At 46.8% G+C, this 24,458-nt stretch overlaps 1 long non-coding RNA gene across 2 annotated transcripts in view; it reads right to left on the reverse strand.

The window, feature by feature from the left end:
- The window catches only part of LOC138806356 (uncharacterized), a 34,506-nt gene extending 13,459 nt beyond the window's left edge, over positions 1-21,047 (reverse strand). The window contains exons 1-3 of one of the 2 annotated variants that reach the window (XR_011365815.1): positions 20,970-21,047; positions 16,140-16,286; positions 13,855-14,067 (exon numbers count right to left, since the gene is read on the reverse strand). This is a non-coding gene — a long non-coding RNA (uncharacterized lncRNA). Of the gene's footprint in view, positions 1-13,820; positions 14,068-16,139; positions 16,287-20,969 lie in introns of both variants that reach the window. The other variant, XR_011365816.1, reaches the window with a different exon arrangement.
- Between the last annotated feature and the right edge of the window lie 3,411 nt (positions 21,048-24,458).

Here is a 24,458-nt window from a genome sequence, read left to right on the forward strand (position 1 = left end):
GACTGAGGGCCGGGCCAGCAGGCTTTGGACTTAGGGGCTATCATCTTAGAGCAAAATTGCTTTAAGGCTACAAAGGGTTTGAGTTCAAGAGATCTCACCAAAGAGCCCTTTATAGCTTTTAGAAATGGCCTCCTGGAGGCCCAGGAATGGACTCAACTGCGAGTGTGTGAGAATCCAGCATAAGGTGGCCGACCATTCCTGAAGGAGGCCATTGTGGGAGGGGGAGGGAAGCGAGGGGGGAGGGCCTGGCTCAGTCCTTGGCTGGTGCTCCTGTGAGCCTCGGCGAGTCCCGAGAGACTCCATTTCTCTCCTCAGAACTGTAATCCATACTGCAATGCAACACCTCAACCTTGCTTCAAAATAGAAGGCTGGCCAGGTACACTCATTTTCTCATAGACCTGAGCTCCATCTCCCATCCTGTTAAAGTGGGGTATCACGGATGGATTTGAAGCCACTGCAAGGGCAGTGTCTCCCTGGAACCCAAGGACGAGACTTGAAAATGGTTAAGCTGAGCTGGTGCTGGAGTAGGAAGGACCCCTTCCTGAGATGAAACTTCAGCACAGACTTGAACACAGGAACCACAAACACAATGCAAGGGTGAAGAATGAGCCACAGCGATGCTTCTCCTAGCCAGGGAGCACGAAAACTGTCATCAAACATCCAGGAGCTGGTAGGAGACAGCAAGCACATTTTCCCTTCTTGCCTCAACAAGGAAACAAACTAAGCAGTCAGAGAGAGAGAGAGAGAGGAGAGAGAGAGAGAAAGTGTAAATGAAACTAGGAAAATTGAGGAGATGGGTGGGGTTGGGAGGCAGAATGGAGAATGAGGAAACAGGTGACATTAATTGACATGCATTGTATTCAAACTGATGTCTTGAAACCCCTTTACTACTGAAAGATTCTTACAAAACATTTTTTTAATTGGAAAAGGACTAAGAACCTTGCGATCAAGGGTTCTGGTCTTTGCCCTCCACATCCTAGACTGGATCCTGGAAAACCTAAAAAGAAAGAAATGCTAGTAAATAGAAACAAAGCAGCCCTCTGGGTTGCCTAGCAAGACAGAAGACTGCTGTATCCTGAACAAAGCCCACAAGAAAGACTACCGCCCCACCTCCACCTTCTCCATCCAAGTCCTAGTGTTACACAGGAACTCAACCTTGAGAAGCAAGCCACATATTTAGAGGTTGAATTGGGAGTCTTTATTAGAAAGCTAGCCCCTATCTTAGCTATGGTAAATAATGCTGCAATAAACATAGTTGTGCTGGTAGCTTTAGTGTGGTCTTGTTTGTAAACCTTTGGGTAAATGCCCAAAAGTGGGATTGCTGGATCATAGGGGAGTTCTATGTGAAGTCTTTTGAGGAACCTCCATACTGCTTTCCAAAGTGGTTGAACAAGTTTACATTCCCACCAACAATGAAGTAAGGTTCCTTTCTGTCCACATCCCCTCCAGCATCTGTTGTTGTTAGAGTTCTTGATTTTTGCTGTTCTAACTGGAGTGAGGTGATATCTCAATGTTGTTTTGATTTGCATTTCTTTTATGGCTAGGGATGTTGAACATTTCTTCATGTGTCTATTGGCCATCCTTCTTTCTTCTTCAGAGAAGTTTCTCTTTAAGTCTTTCGCCCACTTATTTATTGGACAGTTGTTTCTTTGAGGATTTGTTGTTGGGGGGTTTAATTTTTTGAGTTCCAAGTATATTTTAGATATGAGACCCTTGTCCGTTGTATGGCTAGTAAAGATCTTCTCCCAATCCATGGGCTTTCTATTGATCTTGCTAGCTATGTCATTTGCCCTGCAGAAGCTCTGCAACCTTATGCAATCCCATTTGTCCAACCTTTCTTTGATTTGTTGTGTTTCCAGGTCTCTATTCAGAAAATTTCGGCCTGAGCCAAGGAGACCTAGGGTTTCTCCTATTCCATCCTGTAATGTTTTCAGAGTGTCTGCTTTGAGTTCAAGGTCTTTGATCCATTTGGAGTTGATTCTGGTGCAGGGTGATATATAAGGATCTAGCTTAAGTTTTCTACATGTAGTTAACCAATTTTGCCAGCACCATTTACTGAAGAGGCTGTCTTTCTTCCATTCTATTGTTTTAGCTTCCTTATCGAAGATTAGATGGCTATAGGTCTGTAGGTTCATTTCTGGGTTTTCAATTCTATTCCATTGGTCCTGAGGTCTGTTCTTATGCCAATACCAAGCTGTTTTGAGTGTATTTTAATGTTGTTTTCTTTCATGCATGTGTTTCTAACGCATTTATAAGATTATCTCTTTGTTGCTTTGTATGTCCCTCCCCCACAGTATAACCCCTGCTTTCACTATATTTGATGTCAGTATAACTTGTGGAGGAGATGGGGAAAAACCAGTTGTTTAAGGATACAGGTGGACCTGTTGCAACAATGAGAAGTACAAGTTGTCATGTCCAAAACGAGCTTTACAACGTCGGTGCGGGGGCGGGGGGGGGGAGGGGGGGAAGGAGAAGGATTGGGATTGGGGGGGAGGGGGGAGGCTGGGAAGGGACGTGAAGGGTAAACAAAGGAGGAGGCTGCAATGCTTGGTAAGAAATGTACGCATTATCCTGCCCATGTAATTGTAACTCCTCTGTACAGTATGTTCACAAATTAAATTAAATTAAATTAAAAAAAAAAAAAAGAAAGCTAGCCCCTGCAGGTAGCCTCCTGTCTCAAAGACCTGCAGCCCAGAATGGAGTTTTCAGGAAGCTTTTAAAGACAAAAAACACACGTTTGGTGTGGAGGACCCAACAAAAGCAGACCATACTGGAAAATGCTCAGGGGTTGAACAAAGCAGAGCATTTAGGGAAGTACTTAGAGACTTGAAAAACTGTCCATATAGGCAACAGTCAGAACTGGCCATTCTCTAGAGCAAAGCTTTCCTGGGGCTACAAAGTATGGCATCTGCAATTCCAAGAATGGCCTGTCTCACCTCTCGGCCTTTCAGAGCTGGGGTGGAAAGCTCCCGTCACCCAGCAAGGCACCAGGATTACTCTGAGGATGAGACACATCGCTTAGACCCAGTCTCCTTATTTCACCAGGAGAGAAATGGGGTCCACATTCCTAAGAATGAGGAAGCACCCCAGCCTTTTGCCTCCTACCTACGGCCTTCCAGCGGGCATTCAGGGGAAGAAGTGGAAAGCCAGGACTTCCATCCTCACTGGGCAATGTAACTTTCACCCCATTTCAAGGAATAGGGGCCACATCTCTGGGGAAACGCCTAATGAAAGGTTTTTCAGACATAAACCCCATAGCAGGATCCATAAAAAATGATAAAAATTCTCAAAATTAAGTACTTGTGTTTTGTGAACAACCAACTACAGACTTGAAGAAAATATTCAAAAATCTCCCATCTGACAACACATTTATATCTGGAGCATATAAGGACTCTCAAAGCTCCACAGGAAAAACAAACAAGCAATCCAATTAGAAAATAAGCAAAAATATATGAAAAAACATTTTAGCAAAGAGGATGTACAGATGGTAAATAAACCCATGAAAAATGTTCAGCATCACTAGCAATTAGGGAGGTAGTGAGAGATCACCACACATTTGCTAGACAGCTTTTTTTTTTTAAAGTAACAGAACAGTGCTAAATACTGGAAAGGATGCAGAGAAATTAGGTCCCTCATCCATCACTGATGGGAATATAAAAACATACAGCCATTACAGCAAGCAGTTGGGCCAATTATTTAGAATCTAAACATGTGGCTGAATACTTTTATTCTTGGGAATTTATTTCAAGAGAAAGGAAGACCTGTGTCCACACAAAAATCTATCCATGGGTGCTCATGGATTTTTTTCAGTAATATTCTAAAATCTGAACTAGTCTAGTAAATGGTTCAGCAAACATCCATCCTTTGAAAAGTTACTCATTAAAAACCACTTGTGTAGGTCATCTTAGTGAGAAAAGCCAACCTCCAAAGGCTTCCTCCTGGATGATTTTATTTATATACTTTTGAAATGGCAAAATCGTATGAGAAGGACTTGTTGGCTGTCAGGAGTGAGGAATAGAGGGGCACTTATTTTCAGTATTCAATATATGTAGTACCCTGAATTAAGTACTATTATCAACATTTTGGAGGATGCCTCTGAAAGATTAAATTGCTGATAAAATGGAGCTAAGTTATCCAGACCCACTCTTTCCCAAAGCTACCCCAAGTGGGATGCACCCCTCTACCTGGGACCTTCCTACACAATTCATGAAGAACCTCTGAGACTACAGATTATCTCATCTTTCCAGAAGCATTGCACCACAGTGACTCAGATCAGAAAGAAATGTTCATAAGAATCAAGGCTTGAATCTGGAACTAGCATAGTAACCCACTTCAGACATGGCAAGTGTCAAGTCCGGTGGGGCAGGAATGGGAGCTGTGGAAGGGGAATTCGGTCAGATTCCGTGCCTCTGAGCTAATGGAGAAAACTTCCTTGAGGAAGACAATTTTGGATAGTTAAGTGGTAGACCAAAGGAGCCAGATTTTCTGGGGACAGCATTCAAACAAAAGACTGGCATTTGAAGTAAGACTCAACAGGATTCATGTTGGTGATGATCTGGAGTTAGAACAGCCTGGGAATGAGTCAGTGCCAGCCACTATTTCCAACACGATTCAGTATTATGTGTTGATTCTTTTATCTGAGAAATGAGGGCAACTAGACAACTCTGCCTCAGGGATATTTCAGTGGTCCATGAAATTATATCTATAAAGCAGGCCACAGAAATCCTGGCCCAAACTTGTTGTTCAGTAGACACAGGCGCCTTTACTCTCCTTACCTGTCTTTCCTCTTCTCCTCTTTGGGTTCTAGCCAGTCAAGCCTGGCTCCCTGTGCTGTTCCACCAGGGTTGTGCCCACAGATAGTAGAGGAAGAGACTGGCACGGGGCAGGCCACACTTCAGGTATTTGGGAACTAGCACCCTAGCATTGTCCCTCAAAGCCACAGAAATCTGAGTATTCTTTCTGGATGTTGACCCATCGCGGCATAACAGCACTTACTGTACAGGAGCCAGGGTGAGGGCAAGGGTGAAGCAGAAGCCGCCATTAGAACAGCCTGGGCAAAGCACAAGCTCAGAATCATTCAATGCCTGACCATTCCTATTGCGCTCGGTGGAGTGAGACGCTGCCGATTTGCTGTGGCGATCATGGGAGAAGCTCAGGGTAGGAGTTTTGTTGTGACAAGAACATGTACAGATTACACGTCAGATTATACCCTAGCACTGAGCACTGCCCCAGCCTAGCAGACCCACAGAGATGCAGACTTCTCATGCTGCTTCTGAGCCATCAAGATCAGCCCTCTAACGTGGTAGGAATGTTAGACTCAAGATGAGGTTCCCTGCGACTTTGAGCAAGTCACTTGAACTCAGTAAACATAAGCAATATTCTAGGAGGAGGCTGATTTTTCAACTTGTTTGAGATGCCGATTTGGAAGGTGGAATTGATATGTGCCGGAACTAATGTCAGCTCTGGATAGATCCTCAGCGCCACACCTGGAAGGGCGTTAAAGGAGGTACTCTCCTACGAGAGCGGACAGTGCCGAGCACTTCTGCTGTTCCATCCCGGTGACTTCGTTATTCTCTAGTCCTCAGTTTCTTCACCAATTAACTATGGCCAATTGTAGCTTCCTAGGTACGTAAGGATTACAAGAAATAAACAGGAGGGAGGATATTTGATAAAGTGAGTCATTCCATGATGGTCCCCTATGATTACAATGGGATATTAGGAGAGGAACAGCATTCTGAGGTACTCTGGGTACAGATAGGGGACTAGAGGTCCAACGTCTTGCTATTCATGCACTAAGCACTGGGAGTGCACTTTGTCTAAGGCACCACCCACCTTGCTTTTAAAGTTTAGACATATAGTAGAATGGAGCCCCCCAAGAGGGTCATCATCCCAGGGCAGGGAGATCAGGAAAGGCCGTGTGGAGGAGGGGTGGTTGGGAAGAGGGCAGGTGAGCAAGTATTTCCTCCACCAGTGGTGACCAGCTGCCTGTCTCAATCCTCAAAGATGAGAACAAGCTCATGATCTGCTCTAGATGGCAGGAAAAAGGGATTTTTTCAGTTGGGGGTGATGGAAGAGATCAGCGGGCAGGCCAGCCGGTGGTAGAAATCGTGGATGAAGCCTCCATGCTTGGGGAAAGGGTGAGTACACAGGAACCCTGACCCTGTTTCATGACCTAGAAAAAGAAGACAGGCCTTACGGGCAGATCCCAGGATAGGGTGTGTCTGCATTCATGCTCCAAGGAAAACCAGAGGAGACTAGCTCTGAGAGAGGCCCTGGAGGGTCAGGGTCAGGCGCTGAGGTCTCTTAGGAGCTAGGAAAACCTGCCTTAAGACAGACTAGGCAGGTGCAGATGACTGCAGAGCAGGGCGGCTGAGGGGTGCTGAGAAGGGGTGGATGGAGAATGGGGGTGGCCTGGGGACATTGGGCTGGATGGGTGAAGGCCGGGTGCTGAGGTAAGCAGCTGGCACTGGAGCAGGTTGGAGGAGCTCATGACTTTGGACACCTTGAGTTGCAGGTGTTCATGAGCCATTGCAGGCAAAGAATCTAAGAGCAGAGTAGAAACACACACGGGACTAGAACCGGGGACTTGGGAGTAATTACCATAATATGGATAGCAATAGATGCTACCTGAAAGAGTGGAGCCGGATACAGGGGAAGGAAGAGAAACTGTGCTGTTCTTTAAAAAAAAGTATAGCTCTTTTATTGTAAAGCAATGGACAGGTTACATAACAGGTTACAGTTATGTAAGTAAAGATGCTGTACAGAGGGGTTACAGTTACATGAGTAACGTAATGAGTACATTTCTCGTTGAACATTGCTACCCCCTCCTTTGTTTGACTCCTACTATTCCTTTCCTCCCCTTTCTCCCCGGCCCCACCAAAGTTGTAAAGTCCATTTCCAACATAGTGTCCTGTGGGTCTCATTGTTGCAATGGCTCATCCTGCGTCCTTGTTTCAGCGTTTTGTTATTCCCCTTCCCCTCCCCAAATTAGATAAATGTATATACAAGATGCAAGGTGCCAAAATCAAATAAGTGACAACAGGGGATATACCATAGGAGGAAGAACATATAAAAGAAACAAAGAAAAATTAGAGTACATTAAAAACAACAACAACAACAAAGAGAAACCTCTTGTGTCCACATCTTGGGGCTCATTCACTTAGCATCCTCTTACAACCCGTGCTAGTCTTTGTATCACTTTCATCCCAACTTGGGAGAAGCTTACATTTCTACTCATGAAATTCCTCTCCGGGTTTTCCTTGGACTTTCATGGGGGAAGACTGGCACCATGCAATGTCACCTGTACAATCAGTGCGTAGAATGGAGTACGTGCCTGGTGAGGAAGTGTCCTTCTGTGCCTCTTAGAGCACTCCTACTCAGAGATGGCAAGCAATGTATTCTAGGCCACAGAGCCATCTGGCAGCAGAGGTAACGAGCCTCAAGAAGTGAATAGGAAAGAAGTTAGAGAGACTAAATGCATGTCTGGTGGAGCAGGCACTTTACTCCATTCAATCAACACGGCCCCCGCAGAGGAGAGCGCACACCAGGGTGCTGCCTGGCTCACTGTCTGCTCGCTGCCTACCTAGCCGCTCACACTAGATCAAATTAACGAATGCACTCAAATAAACAGCTCCAATGGAGAAAACAAAAAATGGGGGTTTTGAGCTGTAAAAATCTATCCCCATTGTGAAAAAGACAACCAAATTAGCCATGGGAGCTTACACATCTCTGTAGCCCGTTCATCATTTGCTGGATGCACATAATGAACAGCGTCTGAAAGGGGTAAGGATAGCATCATCCATTTCCCGGGTTTCTCTCATGCATCTCTGTCTTACCCAAAAATAGCAACAATCCAACAGCCTCACAAGTCACTCCGGCGTGTGGAGATTAATTCATACCGGGAGCATTCAAGAAGGAGGCAAGTGACCCGCAGGACATTTCATTTCATTTTAGACAAAAGCAAACACTTCCTTGAGGTTGGATGTGACCAGATAACTGTGCCTGTGCACCCATTAGTTTCCTTTCGGAGGTGGAATTGGGGATGGGGGGGGGATTCTCACAGAATTATGGGAGACATAAAGTTCATGTGGGAGAAGCCCGTGGGAAGATGGAATGCTCAATGTCTCTTAAAACTTCCATGTTGACATCCTAATTCTCAAGGAGATATTATTAGGGGGTATGAGAGTGATGTGAACATCACTATGAAAGAGACCCTGAAAGTCTGTTTCTAACTTTCCGCACATAAAGACATGCAGCAAGAAAGTATCCCGTGAGCGCCAGGAAGTGGTCTCGGGAGACCCGAAGTCTACTGGTGCCTCCCCCTCTGGCCTTCCAGCTTCCCAAGGTGTAGAAAATAAATTGCTCAGGTGTGTAAGCCACCTAGTTCCTGACATGTCGGTACAGCAGCTGTGAAGGACGGAAGCCGCCGGAAACCTGAAACCTGGAAGATGCACAGGTCCGCCCAGCTTCTCAGCTGACCTCGTCACGTGATGGGGCTTGGCTGCGATTTCCTGGCCTCGTTCCACTTCTCTCCCATCTTCATGGAGTCCATCAGCCCCTCACCTTTTGTTTTTCTAGCTCCCAAAAGCATGGACTTTAGGTCAGAAAACCTGATGTCCCAGACTAGATTGTGTCCCCTTCAATTCAAATGTGGAACTCCTAAAGTTCAGTATTGGAAGTACCGGTAATGGAAATAGGATCTTTACAGAGGTAAATAAATCTAAAAGAGGGTCCTTCCGAAGGCCCCTAATCCATGATGGCTGGGCATTATAGAAGGAGGTTTAACCACAGTGACAGGACAATATGCAGAGATGGAGCGCATCGCAGGAGCAGAGAGGACTGGAGTGCTGCTTTCTACAAGCCACAGACTCACACAGGTTGGTGGGAAACAATTGTCCCTCCAGTCTGCAGGAGGAAGCAGCTTTGATCTTGACCCAAGAGCAGAACATCCCTAGAGCTTCCGGACAGTAAACCTCTGTTGTCCAAGCAGTCAGTGCTGATGCTGGTGTTGTGTGGTGGGTACTGGAGTTTGAGCTCAGGAACCACCATGTCTGACCTAGTTTGTGGTATTTGCCTATGGTGGCTGAGTTTCACCCAGTCCCTACTGTAGTTTTGCATACTCCTGACAAACTCTTTCAACTCTCTCGATCTAGCCCATCAAATTGGAAGACCCTATGGGACACGTGTATCTTGACATTTTCTAGAATCCATATTGAAAAAGTAAAAGGAAGCATTTAGAGTTGATTTTAGCAATAGGTTTTATGTAGCACAATATATACTATGTGAACACGTATTCAGTGTAAATACCACTAATACTTTACTTAACATGGTCTTCTATACCACATCTTAGAAATCTGCATCTATTTTATATGACAGCATATCTCAATTCGGAATAATCTTTAAAGGCTCGGGGGCTGATGTTTTACACTGCATTTCTGACCTTTGGTTCTTCTGCCAGTGAGATGAATGATATTCTACTCACAGAGAGCATGGGGCCTTTGGGACTTTAGAGAATGTTTTAAGCTAACCTGGGGCCACGTAATATGGATGCAGATTGGTTTACTAAGGCATCTCCAGACTGGAATACCCAGAGTCCTTGGAGATGGTGTGCAGTTTCCTCCATGTTGTTCTTGCAGGTCACAGCCTGTGTTCTACCTTTCCCACTGCTTTTTGCCTACCCAGTCTTCCTGCTGTAGGTAGATTACAGACTGACTTCTCAGGAGACCAGACTTCATCCACTCCCAGTGGCGGTGACTCAGTTATAGATCCCTCTTCTGTGGTGAGGACATTAGGACCCCGAACTGGCCAGGAACACCATAACCTCTCTCCTGTAAACTAGGATTTACTCCTCTCAAGAGAGCTAGGAGATCCCTGAAATCTTGGCCGGAGATTTCAGGAGGAGATGGCATTTTCTTTGTTAATAATCCTGGAGATGCTCATGGTCACCTTCCCACAGTAAGGAGAGACTGCACTAGAGAATGAAATCAAGCCTGAGAGGAGCAAAGGGAAAGTGGTCTGCTTCTAGACAGAAGCAGCATAATGGGATTTCCGTGTCATATGAACTCAAGAGGATGGATGGATGGAGGGATAAGAAAGGGGTAATAGAGGAGAAGAGAATATTTTTAAATTCTAACCCATTTGAATTGGTTTTGTCACTTGCAACCCACAACTAATGAGCTGACAACTATTGCACAGCCTGGACCAGGACTGGATCCTAGAGGCAAAATGGCTACAAAGGACCTTCTAGGTCAACTGATGACCCTGTGGGTCAACTGACAGAAATAGGTGTTAATAGATGAAAACACTGTGTTTGTGCTATCCTGACTAAAGCCATGGATCACACCTTCATAAATACGGTGGAACCCAGTTCAGCCTCCACCCCGACTCCCACCCCTGAGAGAAGTTTCCTGGAAAACCATAGTCCTTTCTGTTTGATTCTCTCTTGCACTGGCTTCTGCCCAACGAACATCTTCCTGAGGGCATTGCTCAGCTCCCTTTGTTGTTTGTTTTTGGTTTGTTGTTTGTGTTTTGCTATGCTTTTAGACCCGTTGTCTTCATTTTGTTCTTATACATTTGAATACCCTCATGGCTTTTCCACCATAATAGGTCACTATTCTCCAGGGATTTTATACTTTCATATGCTTATCTGTTTAAACACAGCCTCTTCTGGGTAAAGAATCGGTGTGATTCAGTTAGTTCTATCACTGGTCCCTCTGTAGCAAGCCACACAACCTATCTGAACCTGCGTGACACCAACTTCAGGGTGTGGGTGCCAATTTCTCTTGCGCAGAACTGTCACAAGACTCGCAGGAGATGAAGGTCTGGGCCTGGCATGTGGCACCTGCATAGCTGGTATGTGCTGTGATGAAGGGAAGAGGAAGAGGAGGAGGAGGAGGAAGAGGAAGAAGAAAGTAATGGGGAAAGGACACACAACCAAAGTCTCCCTCTGATCTGGAAGGAGCTGTCAAAGGGCTCCCAGTCCAACCTCCTGGCTGAGACTTGCTCTCCCAAAGAGATCTGTGTTGCAGTGCAGCCTCTGTTTGACACTCCGCTGTGGGGTGCCCATTGCCTCCCAAGATCACTCCTTGAGTTACACCTAGCCCTTCTTGTTCATGCCTTAACTATGGAGCTGAAGCAAATTGCCGCTCAGCTCCACCCTGGCCTTGGTTCTTTCACTTGATCACTGACATGGAGGTGGTTACAGGTCCGGCCTGCCCTTCCCTGTTGTTCTCTGGGTTGCCCCTGTTGGGGCAGTACCTGGGAGTCCATGCCTCCAGCACAGGGCAGTGTGTGGCCCACAGCCTCTCACTTCTTTGATCCAGCAGTTCAAATACCTGGTCCCTTACCAGCACGAGACCACTCCATGGCATCTTTAGGTTCCAGGGATTCCCCTCCCCCTTGCCCACAGGATCTGGGGTGGAGGGGTGAGATATCTTGGCTTTGCCCTGGGCCAGTCAATAGGTCTCTTCCTTGTCAATAGGTCTCTCCTCTGAGTGTTCCATTAATTGACGGCTTATATAAGTGTCCCCATCTCACACACAGCCTCCTGAAACCCATGGAGAGAGGAACTAAGAGAATAAATGGCACAAGAGTCCTCTTTTCTATAGTTGCTTTGTCCAACAAGCCCCGAGTCTTCCGATCCTTACAACTCCTCTCTCCCATCCCCCAAAGATGTGCCTTTGTATTCTCCACCCCTCCTGACTCATCTTCCCAATTATTTCAAGTAAGATGTAATGGTACCACCACAAAGGAAGGTAGAGTCCAGACCCTCTACTCCACAAGGGCAAAGTCAATTGTCTAGAGGGTCCAGGCCGGCACTGTAGGTAGGGAGGTCATTTGGTGTAAGGCAGTAGGGGCAAGTAGAAATTGAGGATGATGAGAAAGAACTTGGTCTCAGCTAGTGCTCCTCAGCTGCTGGGACAACCACTGCTGACAGACAGACCCTCTTCTGCAAATCAGGTGCTTCTAGAGAAGCCGAAGATTCTGGCTTTTACATGACTTCTCCAAACTTTTAGATACTGACAACTTTAGAAAAACTTCAAACAACATTTTGTAACGCCAAACTCTTCTAACTTAGGCCCAATATTTCACATTTTGCCGTGGGGAGCAGCATCTACTCTTTGAAAGCTTAAAAATGGTTCTCCAAATTGCCTTTGAATACAATTGAGAAGGTCACAGAAATCTTAATAGAAGAGAGCCCTGACAGTGCAGCCATTCAGTGAACAAGGTTGGGATGGGGTCACTGAGGGGATTTTTTTCCTATAGTTTATTTTTAATTAGGTAAAAATTACCTTTAGTGAACAATGATTTTGTCATACCCATGTAAGTGTGCAGTCTAAGCGTTTTTGAGAGAAGTGGGTATGCCACATGTCATGGATGTAAGAAGGAAACCGTCAGGCCTCCCCGAGACCTTTGCTGGTTAACAAGCGAATCTCACACCAAGGCTGATCCACCCTCTGCCTCTCTAGACTGAATTGATTTCACTTCATTTCATACAAATGGAGTCTTACCATGTATCTTTCTCTCTGCCTGCCTGACCTCTTTGGCTCAACCTAATGATTTTGAAATCAACCCAGGAAGTGTAAGTAGATCCAGGCTTTGTTATGGGCAGGTTGGATTCCCTTGTACAGACGCCCTCATCTGGTTTGTGTTCAACAGCTGGTTATTTGTTGAGCCCCCAATTCCGGTCATGAGAGAACCTTTCACAAATGTGCTGCTGTATGTGGCCAGAGCTTATAAATGATGCTCTATCAGTGAGGAGGATGCATCCAATTGGGGGAATCATGCTTTTTAGCTTGATTTGCGTTTATGATACATTAAACAATGATATTTAAATATTGGACTCAGTTCAAAGATTTAAGAGGCATTTACTACCCCATAAAAATCCATTGATTCAACTATAAAGTTTTCTTTTTCATTTGCTGTTAGAATGTTGTATAGTTTTTAAAAACCTGCATCACACCATTGTTTGGTACTCTAAATTCTATTTTTTCAAACTTCAAATTTTCTTTTTGCCTTATAGGATTCATTTCTTGGAACTAATACTGTTTATCTCTAAGAAAGGTGTGGAGAGGGGCGAGAGTCTGTGTGTGTGTGTGTGTGTGTGTGTGTGTGTGTGTGTGTGTGTGTGTGTGTGTGTGTGTGTGTGTGTGTGTGTGTGTGTGTGTGTGTGTGTGTGTGTGTGTGTGTGTGTGTGTGTGTGTGTGTGTGTGTGTGTGTGTGTGTGTGTGTGTGTAGTAAGGCTTGAAAATGTTTTCTCCTTGGTCCCATGTGTTCCAAACCTAGGATCTGCTGATCAGCTCCATTCCTGATTTACAGTCCCCCAGTAGATGTCCATGCTGCTCTCTAACTCTCCCATCCCCCAAGGTCTTCCTCCCTCCTCAGGGGGGCCAGGGCATTGTCCACATGGCCCTCACACTACGTCTGGCTTCCAGTCCCCATCCCTGGTGGTCTGTCCCTGGGGGCTTCAACAGGGATAATTCTACTTTTAAAGAGTGGACACTGTACAGGGGTATTGTTTTCAGTCCTAAAAGACCCATTATTTCAATACATTTTTAACAGCTTCCTCTTGGCTACATTTTCTTTTCACTTTAAGAGTAGAGAAAAATCGCATCAAAAAAAAAAAAGAGATACTTTGGCTAGAACCCATTTGTTTCCTGCCATAAAATCCCACACTTCCCTTCGAAGCAACCAAAACAAAGCCAGATGTGCTATGCCTCTTGGCTCTTGAGATTCAGACTCTCCCAGTATGGAGCGCATGATTAGGTCCTTGAATCCTGGCTCTCCTGTACAGCCACCCCTCCCCCCCCACACACACACACCAGGTCCTCACTGTGCTGGCTGGGTAAGGCTCACCCACACTGATGCAGTGACAAGGGACATCAGGTGTCTTCAGAGAAGCTGTAGGGAAGAGCAGCTGGAAGATGAGACGTATGTCATCTTGATGGAGGAAAGGGTCTCTGACTGCTTCCTCTGGAGGAATTATAAGTGTCTACAATGGATGTTTTGTTCATGGATATGGCACACACACACACAGAGTCCAGGTTATGTCTCAGCAGCCTTGGATCCCTAGAAGGAAACAGGAATCAATGCATCTCCTACTAAAAATATTTCAAAGCCTTCCCTTCACCAGAAAATCAGATTCACAAGTCTGAGTTCCTTCTGAGCTGTCCAGTAACCTCTTCCCAACCACACTCACATTGTATTCCACTCACACTCGGATTCCAAAATACCTCAGCCCTTTCTCTGGGACATCACCTGGCCCTGTCTCCAATATCTCCTGCCCTTCACTCTTGCAGGTCTGTGCAGAACTCTCCTTCCTAGCCCTTCCTTGACCACCACTTTTGCCAACACTTATCCCGTACTTCTTTGTCCATCAAGAGATGATTACTTTAAATACTTTCACTTTCAGGCCATGTCTGGCACGAAGCTTGCCTCCCTGCGGCCACCGGAAGAAAGCCGTACAGCTCCTCTTTCTGCTCTGGAGTCCTTGGTTTCAGAAAAGCTCATGGAGACTGGAAACAGAAAAACTAAACTGCAGTTTCACAGCAGTTCAGAGACCCTTCCCAGTGGAAGGAGGAAAGACCAGGCTTTCCTAGTTTGCATCCTTGAAGCAGAGTTCTCCTCACAGCCGGTACTCAGTGCCAGTTCCTCCACTTGTGTCCCAGCTGGATGTGAAGGAAGATGAGGGTTATCAGCATTCCTGGGGAACTTCACATGTTTAAGCCTATGGGCCAGTCCTACACCAGACAAGTTCTTCGTCCTAAGATTTCTGTCCACGCCCATTGGGTGACTGCTATAGGGTTGACACCTGTCCTCCAAGAGCGTATGTTGAAAACCTGACCTCTAGGGCCACTGTGTTGAGGTGGCAGCTCTTTAGGGCTCCACTTTCATGGGTAATTGATGCTCATACAGGAGCTTTGTATGATGAGAATGAGTTGGTTATCAGATTGAATTTGGGTCTCTGGTTGTCTCTCTCTGGTCTCCAGCCTCTAGAACCATGAGCCAAACATACTTCTGATTGTGATGAATTACCTAGTCTATGACATTCTGCTACAGGTACTCAAAACAGACCAAGAAGAGTAACAGACTCATATCTGGGGATCTGCTGTTCTTCTCCCTCCCAGATGTCAGCCTGGGGCCACGGCAGCTGCTGGGCCTGACTCCTGTGGGGTTGAGGCCTCTGTGGCCTCCGTGCAGGGGACATTTTGTCTGTAATGTGGCTTCCGGCGGCCCAGCTCCCATGGCATTCCACCTTTGACTTTCCCAGTTAGGAGATCCATTACCTCACCAGGAGAAGCAGTGCTCCTGGCCCTTGCAGGCCTCTCCTGAGGAGCCTGGAGGGAAAGTCATCTGGGAACACAAGTGAGCACCACCTGCTCTGCCCCCTCTCCTGCACTGGGCCTCTGGTGGCAGCACCCACGTGACCTCTTCTCCACCTCCCACAGCCTCCCACGCCCTGCAGCACAGCTGATCTCTGGTGTTTCCCGTCCCTGGTCCCTGCTGAGCTCCTGGTGAGCCCTGAACTTTGTATGCATTGCCTGTACTTGACTCCCACAATGACCACCCTGCCCCAAATTGAACACTTTGATTTCAAGAGAAGGAAATGGAGATTTATAACAGGTTATCTGCGCCGCTGTCTCACAGATGGTTAAGTGGCTGAGCTATTTCCTGATTTTAAAATTAATGAAGAAACACCAAGTATCAAGTGTAAACATGAAACACTTCTCAATTCCTCCAATACCTAGTGATACAGTCTCGATAGACAAAGATATATGCCCAGGATATTTATCTTGGCACTCTTTGTAATTGTGAAAAATTTGCAATAACCTAAATATCAACACAAGTAATGAAAACTCCATATAATGATATATTAGGCGGTCATTAGGACTGGTGATGGCAAGCCGGGCTTATTTTCATGTAAATTGATCTAATGCATTTTGCTGAATGAAAAGACAGATTAGAAAACAGTTCTCCCAACAGCTTTCTCCAGAAGGTGACTCCATCCTGGCTGGTGGGCAGCTGTGCAGGTGTTTTGCAAACATCAAAAAGCATTTAGCCACTGACAAAGGAAAAAAGAGAGAGGAGACAATCTATTTTACAAGACAGGGACTCATTGTACACAATGTTCTGCAACTTGCCTTTTTCACTGAACTGTCTTGGACATCTGTGTAGATCTGCCTTATTGTTTGAAATGGTCGCATTGTGCTTTGTTTATTTGTATATTTATCCAACATCCATTCAATGTTCTACAGGATTTTCTATTACATGCCCAGCTCCACACAGCACTAGGAAGCAAAAATAGTTTAATATGCTGTTATTTATTTCATCCTTCTCCAGTGAATGAGTGCTTTTGTTTTTCCTGTTATAATACTGTGACAATTATGCATGTATTGCTCTGTTGTAGGCGGCACCTAACTCCCCCCCCCCTCCTTAAGTTGTAATTGATTAATTGGTCAGAGGGCAATCCAGCTTCAATTCTGATAGGATTCTTGGTGTCTGATCAGTAAAGAGACATAGGCATTTCTCTGTACAGGAAAAGTAGCTGATGGAGACTTTGGAACAGACATGTTGGTATATCAAGTGGAGCTTATAGCAAAGAAGAGAAGGAAAGAAGCCACGATGCAGTGAACACAAAGTCTGAATGCACCATAGATCATCACGAGAAGAAATGTAATGGGTGCAAACACATACAGTCAGTGATCAAAGGTAGAGCAGATGGGGCCACGTCCATTCTGTTGGTCAAGAACCATGAAGCCAGTGGGTTCAAGCCTTGTTCACTCCACCCAGCTGGCCCATGACAGGGCTGCCAAGGCAAGGCCAGTGTGTCTGTGTGAGGGACAGGTGAGCAGGAGATGAGTTGGCTGGGGCTCACAGCCCTCTTGTGATGAAAGTCTGTAGCCTCAAATCTGGGAAGGGAAGAGAGTCAGAGGATGCCTGTGGTTCTCAGAGCAAGAGCCCTGGCTATAGACTGGCATTGCCCATCCTTCATGTTTAAGAAACAAATAAATCTCTTTCTCTAACTTGCATGTCTCTCTCTGTATTATAGATATCATGCTCTCCCCCTTGTCTGCTGGGCATGCATCCTCTGCCCTGGCCCCTCTGGCAGGCTGGGATCAATCATTTTGACAAATTGCATGAGCCTGCCTGACTTTTTGCTCACTCGCTTTCACCAAAGGAAAGAAAGGCTCTTGACAAAACATTTCAAGCATGAAGAGCAACAGGAATGGGGCTGGCTATAGAACCAGTAGTGAACCAAGCTTTCTATGCTGGCCCAGCAATGCTAAATGTGTGTACCTGCCCCTTGCTCCACACTGAGCCAGCTCAGCCACTAGGGGCTGGCACTGGCAAGAGGAAGTCTGCTGCCCATCCCCTGCTACCCACCATTACATTTTCTACATTTAGCTCCCTGCATTCAACTGGGATTGAAAAATACAAAATGGAGAGTTGAGGCACAAACCATTTGTAAGTTTTAATTCATGTGCTGTTCTGAGTAGAAAACTTCGTTCACTCATACCCAGGATACTAATTCTTTCTGTCCAGTGTGCCTACCTGTCAAGACACTTAGGAACCGTATTTGTGTTATCCCAGGGCAATAGTGAAATCTCAGAATATACAGAGATCAGTTCTTCTAGTCTACCCTCTCTGCACTGGGGGCAGAAATCAAATGATACAAATAGAATGCACTGATTATATCAGTGTTAACGGAATGATAATCCCAAACTTTGTGCCTAACACAACAGCCACTCGTTGAGATCGTAATATTGCACATTTCATTTGGTTCTGGCTCAGCTGGGCTGTTCTGATCTCACTGGGCTCCTTTACATAGCCAGCTGTCGACCAGTTGGAGGGTAGCTACATGCCAGGTAGAGTAGTGGGAGAGCCTGGACCATGTGTCTCATGGGCTGACTCATCCAGCAGGGCAGCTCTGGCTCGCCCCACAGCAGCAGTGTGACAGAAGCAACAAAAGAGCAAGCTCCCGCGTGCAAGCGCTTGACCAGCCTCTGCTGGCCTCATGCCTGCTAATACCCAGACTCAAGGAGTGGGGAAACAGATCCTACACGGCACTGAATAAATGGAACGAGAAGACTCGGCCGCCGTTTGTATAGCCTGCCACTCTCGGGCACCAGTGACCTGCCGGAGCTGATGTCACAGCGGAGTGACAGACATCGAGCTCTGAAATGGTCCTGAGGCCAGTAGACTTCATTGCTGTTCCTACTTGGGGTAGATTGTCAGCAGTCACTGAGTCAACAAAAGGCATCGCAGAGCAGCTAACTGCACTTTCTTGCCTTGTTATTAAAAAAAAAATTAACCAAGGATAATCACTACAAAACCATTAAACCCTATCGGAATTTGCTGACACATGAGGCTTTGCAAAAGTCCTTCTTGTGCTGGGCTGTGAAGTAAGTGCTATTAGTGCCTTTTATTGATGAGGAAATGGATAAGGAAGAGAGGGGCCTGGACTCAGGAGATGTGCAGGTGGCCCAGCCAGTCACAGACTGTGTGACTCTGACGGCTGCTCTCTGTTCCGTGCTGTCTCACTCCACAGCCGCCAGGCATACATCAAGGCTGCTCCTGACTCTTGCTTGGATGCAGGGGAAGGGGTTCAGGTAGTTTGGAGGAGTGACCATGAGATCCTGAGAGTCACCGCTTCTGCGTATTTAAGTCATCAGGCATTCATGATTCCCTTCTGTGCACTGCCCAATAGCTCAGTCCTAGGGAATTCAATGATACCCTGACCTGAGCAACCCCTAAGAGATGCCAGTCCTTACAATATAAGACTCACGCGGCTTGCCCATTTTGCTTGATTGGGTTTAAGTAGCAAAGATGCATAGATGTGAACACAAAAATTTCAAGTAGGTGATTCCAGAATATATAAATCTACAGATCTAGATATCTAGATAGATATCTAGATTGCCGTGCTAGTAACCTTGGCTCTCCCCATGGTCACGCTGGGCCCTAGGGCCATAGGAGGAGCATTCAAATACCAGTCTCTGCCTCAGAGAGTCACCAGAGCCGTGAAGCAGAGAAGAGAAATGGTGTGGGACTTGGGAGTGTGGCAAGAGGGTACCCTAGGCCTCTCAGAAGGGGGTGCGCTCTTATGGCACCCACGGATGTCGGGAGAGTTGGGCCATTCCCCTGCGAAATGGGTCCTAGCCAATTAGAAATCCCCTGTCAACTGAAAACCATGCCATTCAGTTCTTGGGATCAGGAAGACTTGGGGTAGCGCATGTCAAGCAGGTTCTGACACACTCGGTAACAGCCATATTAATGCCAGGGGCATCGCTGCCATTCGAGGGGAAGGTGGAGGGCAGCCCATCCCGCGCCTGCACACACCTTACCTCTCCTTCCGCATATCCTGAGTCTGCTCTCCAATGCCCAGCCCACTTCATCCTAACCGCCACGCCTCTCCCACTGAGGCCGGTGATATATCAGAGCAGGAGCTGCACCAGCTGAGCTTGCACAATTTAGACTACACGGGCTGTCAGTGGCCACCGCCCTCTCACCTCTCAGTGCCTCCAAGGTCTCTCTGGAACCCACCAAAAGAATGATAGAGCAACCACTCAGGGACCAATTGGGGGAGCTTCATCTTCCATTTGCAGGCTTACCTAGGTATACACACCTGCTCACAAACCCTCCCAGGACAGAAGCAGAAAATAAAGGAGCCCCCTGTGGACCAGGCCGCTAACTGGCAGAGGGGATGACCTCAGTTGCTGGGGAGGTGTCTCTAACTCCCAGCTGACTCAGTAGCAGAAGGGTCCTATCCAGGGGACAAAAGTTAGAAGGTAGCAGGCTGAAGGTCAAACTGATTGCATCCGGAGCCCATCTAATATGTCCTGGGTTTAAAAATCAGCTCATTTGGTGGCTAATATTCAATGGTAAAGAGATGCCTCTTGAGAATCCAGGTTTCCAGCTTGCTTCTAGAAGCATGATGCTCACAGTGCTCTTTACAGCTCCCCGTGGGGTCACCCTGGGCCTTACAATGAGCATGTCCTTCCCACCTGCCACACGCCCCCTGCCCTGAGCAGCCCTTGGTGTGCAAAACTCCTATCTGGGTCACTGCTCTCATATTTATGAAGGGTAGGAGAGCAAAATGGTTGCGGGGGGCAGGGAGCGGGGAGAATGCCGGCAAGAATTCATTGTCTACACCACAGAACTGAGAAAAGTAAGGGAAGGGCTGGGTCTAAGGGGATGAGACATGAAATGAGGACATGGGTCAAGATGCACCGCACATAGGAACTGCTTTGCTAAATGGCCAAGATTCAATACAAAGCCTAAAATTAAGAAAAGTGGGGGAGGGGTGGGTGGAAGGCGTAGGGGAGAATGCGGAAAGGGGTGGCGACGTTGATCAAGACACGCTGTATTCATAAGCCGCTTTGGTGAATGGCAGCTCCTTTGTATGGCAACTTAAAGATAATGAAAATAGTTCTTAAAAACCCACACCATCTTCTGTTTTACTAGATTGGGAAATCAAAGCTCAGCAATCCAAAGTGAGCTCCAGTGGGGCATGACACACAAGTATGGAAAATGCCCTTTTTATAAATTATTCACTTTGGTGTCTCCAGAGCACAGCATCATGGGACAGGCTGCACTGTTGACACGTGGACCTGATGCCCGTGTGTACAAAGTCCCAGCCCTGGGGGCTCCCTTGGGTAAAGGAGGGTGCAGGGGGGGGGAAGGGCAGAGGACTCTCGCCTTCTCTCGCCTTCCTAACTCCTGTTTCAGGTTTCTCCATTCCCAGTCAAGCCTGTCCTGTAACCTAAGCCAGACATGTTGTAGCCCTGCTCCATGTGGCCCAGGAGAACAACAGAGCACAAAAGCCATCCTCTGATTTCTGTCCTTTGCACTGGAGCTAGGTGAATATAATTCACTCATCCAACAAGCCGAATCCACACCATGACCCAGAGAGGAGGGTTCTATAATAATTTCTCCTCTGCGAATGAGGAAACTGAGGCACAGACACCACATACCCAAGACCATGTAGCGGATCAGGCCACAGGATCCTGATGAGGAAGGGAGCCCGATGGCTTCCCTCTGGTGCTTGGCATCTCCTGGAGATGACAGACCACCCATGGACACACACCCATAAGGTCACCATGCAGAGCTTCTTATGACATGAACAATCAGCAGGTGTAACTGGAGGGAAGGTAGGGCGGGCGTATTCTGGTTAGGTGAATAGAGCCAGATGTCTCCAAGGTAGTGACCTCAGAGGTGAGGCCTGGTGTGTGAGAAGCCAGGCAACCCGAGAGAAAGACTGGGGTGTGGGGAAAGTCTAGAATGGGGAGAGTATACAGGGGATGGGGGAGGGGGGGAGGCGGGGAGATGGAGGAAGAAGGGACAGGTAGTAAAGCAAACTGCTCATGGGTCCCTAGTGGGGATTGTGAGTTGGAAATAGGATGGGAAGGAACAGGTAAATATCCAAGCTCCACTGAGAGCAGCACACTGGAGTTTGGTGAAGGGGGATCCTTCATGGGTGGGTGGGGAACGGGAGGGGTGAGCCACTGTGTCTGCCCTAGCACAGAGGCAGTGGGTTTTAGAGCCTTGCTCTGCATCTGTGAGCTCTGTGGAGCAGGTGAGTATGGAGGGGCCCAACACAGTACTACGGGATGCCTCTGTTCCTCCTGTTCTCATCCCTTTCTCCCCGTGAAGTCTGCCAGTTCTGAAATGCTATCCTGGAGAGCGACACACAATTCTGACGCTGCTAATCTGATCGTGGCATAATTGATTTGACAGCCATTTTCCAACTAGGCTGGTGTTCCCCGTCTTCCTTTCAAGACTGTGAATTCTTCCTAAGTAAAACTGGTCGCCCCCCGGGGAGACCCCAGGGTGAAAAATGTGCGTTAGGCAGGTGTCTCTGCTAAGCCAAAATTCAAAGGGGGACTGGGATGTCTTTTCATTTCAGAAAGTAAAAGAAAAAGAAAAGACGGTTCTTATTTATCTTTCTGTTAGGCCACGGGGGAAATTTTGGAAAATATATACACAGACAAGATACTTGGTATCAAAGGGGGACTGAGGTTTCCGGCTGTGATGAACAATTAGCAAATTCTCCATTTGATGCTGTGTTTATCCTTTCATTGTGATGCATAATCACTGTTTCCTTAAAAAAAAAAAAAAAAGCCTGTGTCTTAACCAGATTTAACTCTGTAAATCTTACATTTTCCCAGGAAGAGCATGCAAATAGTTGCCTTTACTTGATAGCAGATTAACCTCAATCTTGCTTCTTGCAAAAGGCACGGAAAATTTAATTGAAAACATTAAAACATTATCCCAGAATCCCAAAGAGCAAGAAGCACTGCATATTACCCTTCATCTTGTCTAGCCCCTTAGCTGTCAGCCTGCTTGGGGGCTTTCATCTCCTGCACGCACATTTCTCCTAGGAAAGATCTCTGTCTTGCTGGACACATACAGCCAGAGATGGGTGCTGGCTTTTGTTATGGGGAATGTGTTTCTGCTGTTCCTGGCTCCTGTCCCCTGCTCTCTGTACATCAAGGGCTCCCTTATCCTCCCCGCTCAGTGGGGATGGGAAATAATACAGGAGGTCACTACCCTGAAGGAAAAAAAATTAACTTCTCTGGGCTTCTGTGTCACAATAAACCTGGTGTAATACATGTGATTATTTTATAGGGTTATGGTAACAAGTCCATCACATACGTTCCTGGCAAATAGTGACTTGTCTGTGCTAGCTAATGATGTCATCCTCCTCCGGATCTCTGCTGTCCGTCACCACCAGTGTCATAAATGCCTTCCTGTTCACATTTGCCTTCACTATCCTTGTCGTCAATCCCCTCTCTGTGTGATCTCAAATGCTTTGGTACAAGAAGCCTTGCAGAGAAAGGCTGGAAGATCACTCACTCAATTCCATGTTCCTTGGGTCCCCATCATATTTATTTATTTTTGTCAGTTGTGGGCCTTGAACCCTGGGCCTGTGCTCTTCAGCTCAAGGCGAGCGCTCTACACTTGAGCCACAGCACCACATCCGGTTTTCTGGTGGTTAATTGGAGATACGAGTCTCACGGAGTTTCCTGCCCAGGCTGGATTTGAACCGCAGTCCTCAGATCTCAGCCTCCTGAGTAGCTAGGATGACAGGCGTGAGTCACCGGTGCCCTGTGGAGTCCCCATCTTTAAACAGGAAAATTAGTACACAAAGGTGCCTGCTTCAGACTAGAGACTGAGTCTTCTGTTGAGCCGAGCACTTCTCCCGGGTGACAACTGCTTGGTCCTTGTTCCTCCAGAATTATGTCACCACGAAAAACAGCTGGGGGAGAATGACACGTGTTCCTGGCCTGGAATATTTCCACTCTTTCTCTGTTTGGAGATGGCCACTTATATGCTATTGGGCCCATGAGAGATACACAGAAAAGAGAGGAGACTACGTAAGCCACTGAACTCAACGCTTCGCACAGCTCCACCTCCCATTCCCAGCCAGGCTGCCCTCCACAGCACGAGCAGCTTTGGGGTGATGCCTTTAGCCCCCCACTCACTACTCTAGCTAGATGCTTAACATCACCTAGAGCTGGCTTTAAAATCAGCCTAAATTATACAATTTAGTGAATGCCTTTAAGTCTCAGTTTGTTGATCTTGATTCAGGGGACCATCATCCAGCACATGATCAAGTTATGCGTATTGAATGGCAAGATTCATCACATTCGTTCACAACCAAGGAACCGGTTATTGTCTTGACCCTACAACTCGGCTAACAACACTTCAATCTCATTTCTTACGAAGAGAGTTGTGGCCACTGCGCGTCGTTAGCCTCTTTACCATTGTTGGTTTCAAAGCTTCTGTCCATCGCCTCTGAGCCACCCACAGGCATTGCGCCCGCCCAGCCTGACTGCAGAGCTGGCAGTGTAGCCAGGCATCTCTCACTCCGACACTTCCCAAAGAGTTTCCAAGCTGAGTTGCGGACAGCAACGCGGGACTGGCCCCTTGAGGACTCGGAGCCTCATGCAGGCTGCTCACCCGCAAAGCCCCCATCGTGGTCAGCTGCCTGGAAGCCCTGTGCCCCAAGACCTGTGGCTGAAGACACTCAGCAGGTGGATGATTATCCCACGTGCTGCTAATGCCTACCTGCAGATGAGACATTATTCAAATCCACCCATTGTCCAAAAAGCCCCAGGACACGCAGGCAGCTGCAGAGCCACCACCCAAACTATCCCAGATCGAACATTAGGAAACAGTGCAGGATTAATGATGTTTGTTTTCTCTGGTTTTTCAACCATTGGAGCTCTTGTTCCATCCAGCCTTTTCCCCACAATCTCTATAATTTCTTGTTGCTACCTTCCAAAAGAAAGAAGGAAAGAAGGAAAGAAAGAAAAAAGAAAGAAAGAGAAAGGCAGGCAGGCAAAAGAGAGGGGAAAAGGGAGAAGAAAGAAGCATCTTCTCAGGGCCCACCAATTCTGTCTGCTCTTGATGCCTGAAGATTTCTCTACCTTTCATCACAGTAGGGACAGAAGGGACCC

The sequence above is a fragment of the Dipodomys merriami genome, unplaced genomic scaffold (genome assembly GCF_024711535.1).
Source record: "Dipodomys merriami isolate MVZ:Mamm:240054 unplaced genomic scaffold, mDipMer1.0.p SCAF_4, whole genome shotgun sequence".
Lineage (NCBI taxonomy): Eukaryota > Metazoa > Chordata > Mammalia > Rodentia > Heteromyidae > Dipodomys > Dipodomys merriami.